Genomic DNA, 11425 nt, shown 5'->3' on the forward strand with positions numbered 1-11425 from the left:
GAGCCGGAAGAAGAGGAGCCGATAGAGATCGACGAGCCTATAGCTGCCATAGGAGATGGAGAGATAGATGATTAGAGTTCTTAGTTACCTTTCCCTATTACTAGGAGTTTATCTTTCCATTGTTGCTATTTTATTTCAGTCAGTATGATTTATTTTCAGCACGCTTTGTTCATTTAGTTGTTTCTTTACATTCAAAAAAAATTAATAAAATTATGATTATTTATTAATCTCAGTTGTTCATGTATATTCAAGTTATGCTTACTTATTAACTTCAGTTGTTCCAGCATAACTAATCTATTCAATCTTGTTATATATACAACAAATTCTTAGAAGCGTTTAACTTGTAAGAAATGGCCGGTAGACCACCAAGACAAAACCGCAACCCCCGTTATGCTAACAACAACAACAACAACACTAATGAAGAAGGCAACGGGCCTCCACCTCAGTTCAATCTCAATCAAGCGGACCTAATGGCTATAGCCACGATCATGGCAACGACACTTCAGGGGTTAGTGAACCCCAATGCTAATCAGCAGCCCCCACCTCCACCACAGCATGGGGTCAAGTTTCATTATGAATCACTGTGCAAGAACAGGTGCACAACTTTCAGTGGCGCTGCCGACCCCGAAGTTAGCCAGAGCTGGCTCAAAAGCGTGGAAACTCAGTTGAGACTGTTGGAAGTCCCGGATGCACTAAAAGTGGACGTGATAGTGCCCTTCCTGGAAGACAAGGCAGCTAAATGGTGGGAAGCAGTCTCGCCAGCCATGACCGCTGCTGGACCAATCACATGGCGAATCTTCCGAGAAACATTTCTGAAACAGTACTACCCGGCAGAATTCAGACTGCAGAAGCTAAGTGAGTTTGAAAATCTCAGCCAGGCCCCAGATATGTCAGTAGTGGAATATACCTCTCAGTTCAATGCCCTTGGATCATATGCTCCAGCGATTATGGCTGATGAAGTTGGTCAATATCTCTGTGAGTCAATCAAGGAATCATGATGTATCATCCTTTGAAGTTCTTGTAATTTACTTTCTACATCTTATGATATGTTGATACTCTCTGAAACTTAATGAGTAAAAGTTCTTGCCAAGATAGTAAGCTAGCATAGTTAAACAATTCCGGGATCTTTGGGGGTTAAATTTTCCAAGAAAGTAAACGTCTCTATTTTTTGGTAGGTATTTTACATTCTTTTTGGTCTGCTTCTGTTTTGCTGTTGTGGTTTGTGCAGTGATGGTGCTAAAATTTCTGGCTTGCTCTTCAAATTTTGGTTGAAGAGAAACGTCTTGCAAAATGTTGTGATCTAATCATACTTACGTGCTGATGTACTTTACAAAATCAGAATGCCTTTATTGTTGAAAATATGGGAAAATGAGGAAGGTATTCGTGAATATCTCATTTAATTCTCAAGCTAATCAGTTCTATCTTTGCTTCGTCAGAAAAGATCGGCTGATGCTAAAACAAAAGGACTATGGAATTTTAATATAGAAGTCTCGTCAATGAAAGGCATCATGCGATCTGACGAGATACACAAGCTGAGTCAATGATACCACTTACTGATTTATATATATATATATATATATATATATATATATATATATATATATATATATATATATATATATATATATATATATATATATATATATACTAGAAGATATGCATGTATGTTGTGAAGGATCGTTTGCTGAGCATCTTTGGGATACTTCAAACAAAATATTCTCCAATGAGCTGCAATAGTTCGTGTTCTAAGAATATTAACACCGATGAATTAAATCGAGTTTGGTTAAAAACCAAGCGGAAGAAACTCGAAGTAATCCTTCGTGAAGAAGACTGTTATATTAGAAAACATTTTATATTATGTAAGCTGAATAACCGAAAATGGACAGATTAGTTTTTGCATTCATCAGTTCAGTTATGGTGACAACTGAACTGACGGATAATCTAACTAATTCAAACAGTTTGAAAACAATAGTTAAACAGTTAAATACACAAGATATGTTTATGGATGTTCGGAGACTTCAACTGTTCCTACGTCACCCCTTGTACCGCCTAGGGTAGGATCCACTAGAAGACTTTGATTTATACAACTCTTTTTACAAACCCACTCAGCTAGGACTTACCCACTGCCTAAACTGAACTTCTAGACTATACTGAAGGCAGCACCTTCCAGTCAACACTTCTTTAATGTCTATGTGAAAAAGACTACATACACAAGTTTAACGTCTTTGTGCAAGACTGTATTTGAGTGAATGAGAGTGTTTGTGTGTGAGAACTGAACAAGATGTCACTATCTTCCTCGAGCACTTCCTTTGCCGAAGACTCTGCTGCAGGCGAACATCCATTTAGTTCAATTATTTCAAGGGTCGAAATTTCTCCTTCCCGTAACCCTTGAGTGAAAGCAGTAGTTTTGTTTCCGGGGGCACATGAGGGAACATCCAAAGCAACTCGATTGAATCTCTGAATGTAAGCCCTTAGAGTTTCCTCAGGACTTTGCTTTACCTCAAACAGACTGAAGGTAGTTTTTTTGAATTTCTTGCTGCTGCTGAAATGATGCAAGAACAACTTTTGAAAGTCTCTGATAGACTGGATACTCTGGGAAGATAATCCTTTGAACCATCTCTGGGCCGAGTCAACTAAAGTGGTTAGAAACACTTTACATTTAATTCTGTCCTCATAGCAGTGCAGCATGACCATGTTTTCAAATCGGGCTAGATGCTCTTTTGGGTCCCTCCAAAATCTTCACTTTTCTCCTCAAGTCCTCCAACTCTTCAGCTACAGTCGTGGACTTTGAACCGGCACCAGACTCCCTTTCCTCCACTTTGACCTCCTCCTCTCTGTCCCCTTGATCCCTCTCCTTGCTCGTGTTCTGGCTGGGCAGAATGATGATAAAGAGTCTTCTTTGCTATGGCCTTCTCAACAGCATCAGATACAATCCGAGCCAATTCCTCAGGCGACAAGATGATAATGGGCTGTGGTTCAGTGAGTGGAGGACCACCTGGACCAGAGAGAGGTGGATTCTCTATCGGAACCCTAGAATTCTCTTGGTTTGTTCTTCTAGTATGAGCCATATCTACGCCTTAGACTCAAGTTCTCACAGACGGTGCCAATGATGTAATCCGAGGGAATAGGGTGAGCAGTAGTCGAGCTATCCACCGAATCTGATGAGAGGGAAAATGAGTAGGAGAGTGCCTTCCAACGTAAAGATGGTATCCTGAAATCAAGAAAAGAAACACGTGAATGGGTGTCGGAAGGGTGTCCGGCGTGGCCACTCCGATGCTTAAGTCAGGTGAAGATGACGAAGATAACCAGTGTAGCTTGGGAGATAAATAAATAATACTGGTGTAAATATATGTGTGAATATATGTGGATCAATGTGTTTAATGTACAATGAACTTGCTATTTATAGGAAGAAAAGTCAAGGATTACCTCGTTTTTAGTGTCTACCTACCACTTATAGCCCTTGATGTTGACTTACTGTCACGCCGCCCTACCTTTTCCATCAAGTCACATCAGTCTGATTTTGTCAGGTACGCTTATCAATATAAGATCTCACCTACTTCAGCACTCGAGTACGGTACTGTTATCGAGGCACACCGAGTAGAGAATCATCACCCGGGAGTTTACCCTAAGAGGTCGGGCCTCTGGCTACTCGGATAGATGACGACATCCCGAGCACTTCGTTTGCCCGGCTAAACACAAAATCCTCCTACCTTCCATGGTCCGAGATATCCATGTACTGTCCCGGGTCACTCATGATCCGGGTTCTCTCCATTGTTACCGGGTTATCTACAACCCGGGATCTTATGAGGGTATCAAAAAGCATTCTGATTTTGTAAAGCACATCAACATATAAGTATGATTAGATCACAACATTTTGCAAGACATTTCTCTTCAACCAAAATTTGAAGAGCAAGCCAGAAATTTTAGCACCATCACTGCACAAACCACAGCAGCAAAACAAAAGCAGACCAAAAATAGTGTAAAATACCAACCAAAAAATAGAGACGTTTACTTTCTTGAAAATTTAACCCCCAAAGATCCTGGAATTGTTTAACTATGCTAGCTTACTATCTTGGCAAGAATTTTTACTCATTAAGTTTAAGAGAGTATCAACATATCATAAGATGTAGAAAGTAAATTACAAGAACTTCAAAGGATGATACAGCATGATTCCTTGATTGACTCAGAGAGCTTTTGAGCAACTAAATCTAAGATATAACGATCAGCAAAAGGATGCAATCTGTTTTCATTATTGGAAATTATGAGCTTAATGTCACTATCTTCCCCGAGCACTTCCTTTGCCGAAGTCTCTGCTGCAAGCTGAGCATCCCTTTAGTTCAATTATTTCAAGGGTCGAAATTTCTCCGATTTCATATGGGATTGCCTTCAGTAAACAGCACTGGAGGATAAGGTGCCGAAGGCTTGGGAAATGGTCCTTTTCAGTTTTCCACTCTGCTAAAGTTGAAAACTGAATCGAGAGGAATTTCAATCGCTTGAATTCTCCTTCATTCGTCTCCCAGAGTTTTCCTTTCATGGCTCTGAGCTTTAGTTTGAGGACCTCGAGATTGGGCAAGATACCGATAATGGTCATTTTCTACCAAGGAATTCGACAGCCTACTAACACCAATTTTTTTAAGGAAAAAGGGAAGACAAGGTTCTGAAATTTATACTCACCTGGCCAAAAATCGAGGCGCAATGATTCAAGTTCGCACAAATACACAAGATTGTTCAGAGATACAAATGACCAGCCAACAGCATCCCTGCTGTACAAAAGTTTTAGCTCTTTAAGATTTGGGACCCTTGCGATGACCTCTCGCTTACAAGTGAAATCGATTATCTCTGAAAGTGTCTGGAGACATTCGAGAAAGTATGCATTTGTCCCTTCACCTTGAACATCAGGAATATCAAGAAGATGAAAACCACCGATCAGAAGATGCCTTAGTTGTTTCATCTTCCAAATTTCAGATGGCATAGACTTTATCTGCATAACCCGAATAATAAGTGTTTGTAGGTTCTTGAGTCTAGATAGTGAAGATGGGATTTCCCGAACATTGCCAAGATGAAGGTACTTTAGGTTGATCAATTCTAAAATTCCCATAGGAAACTTTGTTGATTCCATCCTAATGTTCAATACCTTGAGCAATCCTGAAGCTAGTTTAATTTGTCGTGAAATATTAATACCATTACAAACTAAAGAACGGGTCGTTAACATAATGTCCCTTATCTTGCATCGATATTCATGTTCATTTGCAGGAGAATTATCACTTCCATCATACTCAATATTAGCATCTGAAGAGTCATAATCTTCAAAGTCCCCATGGCACGAAGAATTACTGTCACCCGAAACAACATGATAGTCTTCATAATAATAGCGAAGGGTTAAGCTAGTCTCCAATGAAGGAGATTTGTAACCGTCTAGAACATAACGCCGTAGGCTATTTATCTCCAAAAGATCACAGGGTGCATCATCTGTATCCAAGACATAAAAAAGGTTTTCTTTTTTCAGCCTCCCTTATGCATATGTCTCTAAATAGATCATGGATGCCACATCTCTTCGGCTTCCCAAACGAATCATATTTATGCACGAAAACAAGATTTCTCTCAATGACATCTCTCAAGTATTCATCTGCAACCTGTTCTATGCTATTCCATCTACTTGGCTTTACAAATCCCTCAGCAACCCACAAATTCACTAGTCTGAATACCTCTATGGGACGATCTTCTTGAAAAAATCCAAAATAGAGGAAGCATGCTTTCAAATGATGGGGCAAGTAGTTATAACTCAGAGTCAATATCTCCAATGTCGGGTCATTAGTTGTCTTTAAGACCATATTTACATTTCCAGAAACATACTCCCAGCATTCTACTGTGTGCTTCTCCTTTTTAAGATGCCCAACAATGGCAGATATAGCTAGAGGAAGACCGTGGCATTGTCTTGCAATCTCCTTTCCAATTTCAACTAGTTCAGATGGGCAATTTTTTTAGGGAAATATCTCTCGACATAGGAGACTCCAACTCGAATCCTCATCTAGAAGCTGCATCTCATGATAAGCGCCAAAAGAGTTGGCATATGCAGCCACTTTCGAATGTCTAGTAGTCACTATGATTCGACTACCATTTTTCTTATCTAGAAATAGTCTTTTTAAGTCATCCCAGACCTGTATATCCCAAACATCATCTAATACAATTAAATACTTTCTGCCATATAAAGTTTGATATAGTTGTTGTTCGACATCCTTTTTTTATCCAAAGGTACACCGATGTCTTTTAGAATGCCTAAAACAACTTCCTGGACTCTATATGTTTGAGATACTGTGACTCAACCACGAATGTCAAAAGACTCCTTGATCAGCTGACTATCAAACAAGATTCTAGCAAGAGTCGTCTTACCAATCCCTCCCATGCCAACGATCGAAATGACGTCGATTTGGGAACATCCTGCTACAAGCTGTTCCATTAGTTTCATCTTCAGATCATCGTCCAGTGCCTCCAAACTAGAGTTATTGCCCCTCAAAGCCTCCCTCGAGGAACCAGCAACAGCTGAAATTCTCCGGTCATGAACATCATTCCCATCTAGCTGAATATTGCTCACCTCTGTGTTAATCGATTCAAGTTTTTCCACGATTTGTTCGAAGCTGATCTCTCGAAATTTCTTCAATCTTTGATAACCATCGCTTCCATCTTTTTGCAGAAAGTGAGTTGCTATTAGGGACTCGAGGATATCCTCCGCTCCATACGATACATCTCTGATTTCCCTTATCAAATCATTGATTTCTTGGCTGCAAATAGGCTGGGGATTTATCAAGAAATGCCACTAAAGAATTAATTGTTTCTTGAAAAGACTCGATTTTTTCCCTTGTGAAAGGGAAGAAGCAGATATCCAAATCAAGAAACTGGTCTGTGGCATGCAAAAGTGACACAAGAGCAGCATACGCCATTGTTTCAGCAAAGAAACTGGAAGTGGAACTAGCCAAGCATCTGAGGAGGCCTAAATTGCAGAGTTAGAGCAAATTATTGTCAATTATCTATATCTATATACCTATAAAAGTGTGGATAATAGAAAAGTTTTTCCATTGTGAACGGACATTATTACCCTTCACATGTTTATTTATTTTCATTATTAGGTAACGTATGTGGTAATGTAAGAGAAAAATCACGAGAATGACAACAGTTGCGTTGTGGTGCATACAAATGAGTCCAGATAATCGACCTTCTATGAGTAAAGTATTGGAAATGCTTGAAAGTGACGCTGAACTACTGCAAATCCCACCTCATCCTTCTGAATTTGATGAGCAGGTGGCACAAAATAAGGATCAAACATGGGAAACATACTCTATTGATTCCACAGCCTTGATATGTGATGGTTCTTCTCTCGGCCAAGATTTCTAAAGTTGACAGAAACTAATAACATAATAATAAGCTATATGGGATTGTCTGTTTACATCAGATTCTTGTTCGACATTTGCGGTGGATTTTGAAATAGCAGAAGTTGCCATTAAATTGGTGATTGGCCCTATATTTCTTGATTCTAATATTATATATATAATAGAAATCAATATGTTTGAGTAGATATTTATGAAGTATGACTAATTTCGCTCTATGTTAATGGATATCGTCATTCTTTTATTAGATAGATGCCAATTGCAACAAGTAAAGATGGATTTAATTGTTTTACGCCATTTGTAGAGTACAATATTGACATCGGTTATGGGAAAATTATAATTTTGGTTTTACATTTTTTTTTTCGATTTTGATATTTTTAACGGTCAAATTTTGGATGATTTTGTCCACTATATTTATCTTTTTTTTTTTGCGATTTGGTTTTTCAATAGGAATGTTGACATGTTTTTTATGCGATAATGACGAATATAACGTCGAATCAACAATACATAGAAAAAATCTAAAATTGTCAAAAACGAAGATGAGAAACTAAGACGAATATATATAGAGGATCATAATCCTAAAGAGACAAATATACTCGTCGAATGTTCCATTTTTTTTTTCCTTTTTTAACCATGCAAAATGAATCTTGGCAACTTAATTAGTCGAAAATTGTATTTTTTTAAAAAAATAACTTTGCTCAAAGTAAGTTTTTGAAAAATAATCATCCCTGAGTACATTCAAATAAATTTGAGAGGGTTGATTAAAAAAAGTTTAATTAATGTTATTTTGCTACCTATCACGAAGAAATTGCGACTCAAACATCGATTAAACACCCCAAACTAATGAAACTTGATTATGTACCATATGATTCCGTGGAAGAAAATTTAAGCTGTCGACTGTTAAGGGAATAGAACATGCGACATTTGTGCAATAGCCATAATTTAATTTAGAATTGGTTTTATTCTAAACTTTAACATAATTTATAATCAAAGTAAAAAAAAATGGAACAAAAGAGACTATTTCTAAGCAAACAGATGTTTCATGTCCAAAATGAAAATGGAACAAGAATATCATCATAAATTTGAACTTAATTGTCTTAAAAGTCACTTTACCACCTCACACTTCCACTAATTAACCTCCTTTTTATTTTTCTTCGACATTTCCATTAGCCATAATTATTGAGTACGATATTTCATCTTTCACGATATTTTGTCGTCTCTCTCTCCTGTGCTTTTATTTATTGATGATTTGATGTAGCATGATCATCTAAATTTTTAAATATTATGTTACGTTTAATACTATGTATTTGTATGTTCTACTCAGTTTCTAGTCACGTAACCTATTTTTATAATTGAATCGATCATCAAATTGATATAATTAAAAATGTTTCAAGCTATCAAACCGAAAAATCGTTATGTTACATAAAATAATATAGTTTAAATTATAAAGAACTAAAATGTGGATATAAATAATACAAAGGTGAATTTATCTAAATTTCAAATCTAAACATCATACATATACTCAAATATAATTATATATATTGATGTACAATAATTGTATCTGCTGCGTAGAGTTATCGAACTATGATGTTTGGGCTGCTATGTGGTTTAAAATATTTGAATTGCACCACTAGCAATATTTTTGGTAAAACGGCAAGTGCTCGGTCCTATAATTAGTATCAGAACCAATGTATGAGTTCGATCATTGATTGCAATGAGTACAATTATTGGGAGGTAGATTGTCGAGGTGTAATAATTATTCATGTTGGATATAACGATTTAATCATGACGCTTGGACTGCTATGCGATTTAAAATATTTGTGATGTAATAATACCATCAACTATAGCTTTTGGTTCCTACAATATGTAGATTTTAAAAAAAAATATTTAAATCAATATAGTGTTTAGCATTACTAAAATAATATTTTAAATAAATTTTAAATCCAAATAATCATATATATTATCTGAAATCCTTGGGAAGCTGAATAAGATACACATATAGTTTTTTTTAATGAATTTAACATTCATTAAATAGATAAAAAGTGTTAGTGTACAAATACTCTAGACATCCTCATGAGATAAAGAAACAAAGAAAACAATTACATCAATACATCCATATTTTCACCAGATCTAGGGATACATATAAAAGTGTGAATTTTAATCTTCCTAACAATCTGATCGACGTTAGGGACTTCATTGTCGAACAATATTCTATTTCGCAAGATCCATATGCAATAGACGGTTGCTGCTAGGGCCGCAATACGCATCCTTGACAGTATGAAATTTCCTCTGTAGACGGATCTGAAGGCTCTTAACATAGCCGAAGGTGAGCCCATAATTTTCTTAATGTGTAACCACGCACGAATAGAGACATGAAAATCGAAATAAAGATGTAGGAGAGTTTCCTCCGCCGCACCACAAAGAACGCAAGATTTTTCCACCACGACTGACAGTCTATCTCGAGTGAGTAGCTTCCCATGTGCAAATAAGCAAAGCATAAATATATGCTTGGGAAGAATGCTCGATTTCCCCAGAAGTGGTTTCCATGGCCAACTACCCCTGGAGTTCACGAAGAATTTGTAAGCACTCCCTATCCCCTGACTACCATCGAACCAATTGTTTAATTCACTTATAGCTGCGTCAACCGATCCTAGTCGTCTCAATAATTCATCCCGAATAGATAGGATTTGCTTGATCAAAGGTGAATCATTTCTATGCCAACTCCAATGCCACACATCTCCAAGGCTGCTATATATGTGGTTAACCCAACGGATCTACAAGCTGTCTTTTTTCAATTGTATTTTCCACAATGTTTTAGCTTTTAGCCAAAAGTGCTTTGTTCCAAGCTCGCAAGTCTCTGATCCCAGACCCCCAACCTCCAAAGGCTTGAACAACACATCCCATGCAATTGTTGGATGCTTTGTTAGGCCAAAAAAACTTCCTACAGATTTTATGGTGTTGACAACACAAATTGGGATAAGCGAGATGGATAACCAAAAACACCCGACTTCCCAAATTACTGATTTGATAAGTTCAATCTTCACCGCATAAGATAAAGAATGCCTCGGCCAACAACTAATTTTTGCTGCAATCGCATCCACAAGTAGATTGTAGTCAGAAGATCTCAACTTCTTAGCCGCTAATGGAACCCCAAGATACCTAAAAGGAAGAGTACCAGGGACAAAAAACCCGAGAGTTGTAGGATTTCATGTCTGATACTATCATCAATACTGGCCATATAAATGCTTGATTTCAATGAATTGACCCTTAGTCTCACCATATCACCAAAAGCATCTAAGCAATTCAAAAGCATAGAGACGCTACGAACATCCCCACGAGACAATAACAACAAGTCATCCACATAGGCAAGATGTGTGATATGGACATTACGAAACCGCGAATGAAACCCAAATTCAGTTGATCGAGACATGCAATGCAGAGAACGGGACAAAACCTCAATACATAGAGTAAATAAGAAAGGAGACAGCGGGTCACCTTGTCGAAGGCCTCGCCTTTCCGATGAAGTATCCATGATAAGTCCCATTAAAAGCTATAGAGTAAGATGTAGTCGTTACATATTCCATTACCCACCGTATAAATATTGGAGGAAATTTCATAAGAGAAAGGACCTCGTCCAAGAACTCCCAATCCACTATGTCATAAGCTTTTTGTATGTCTACCTTCAAGATACACCGAGGGGAACCTCTTTTGCGGGTGTTTTTTACGAAGCAATTCTTGAGCTAGATGAATGTTATTAGTGATAGAACGTCCATGGATAAAAGCAGCTTGTGATCCATCAATAAGTTTATCAATCACTAGCTTGAGTCTACAAACAAGGATTTTAGAAATGATTTTGTATACCACTGAGCAACAAGAAATCGGCCGATAGTCATTTACAAAAGTTGCATTAGAGCATTTCGGAACAAGTGCGATGATTGAGTGGTTCCATTGTTTCAATAAACGGCCCTCCACAAAGAATTCATTCACAGCCTCAATGACCTCGTGTTTGATTAGATCCCAAGCGTTTTTGAAGAAGAAGGAGC

General features: G+C 37.5%; 1 long non-coding RNA gene and 1 pseudogene across 1 annotated transcript; both read right to left on the bottom strand.

The window, feature by feature from the left end:
- Positions 1-960: 960 nt before the first annotated feature.
- On the bottom strand, positions 961-1459 carry LOC142544987 (uncharacterized). Its single transcript, XR_012820180.1, has 2 exons — positions 1067-1459; positions 961-1028 (listed from the first exon to the last, which is right to left on the bottom strand). It is a non-coding gene; the product is annotated as an uncharacterized LOC142544987 (long non-coding RNA).
- A 1271-nt stretch (positions 1460-2730) lies between these two features.
- On the bottom strand, positions 2731-6938 carry LOC142544414 (putative late blight resistance protein homolog R1B-23; annotated as a pseudogene).
- Between the last annotated feature and the right edge of the window lie 4487 nt (positions 6939-11425).

This window comes from Primulina tabacum, chromosome 5, assembly GCF_025594145.1.
Source record: "Primulina tabacum isolate GXHZ01 chromosome 5, ASM2559414v2, whole genome shotgun sequence".
Taxonomy (NCBI): domain Eukaryota; kingdom Viridiplantae; phylum Streptophyta; class Magnoliopsida; order Lamiales; family Gesneriaceae; genus Primulina; species Primulina tabacum.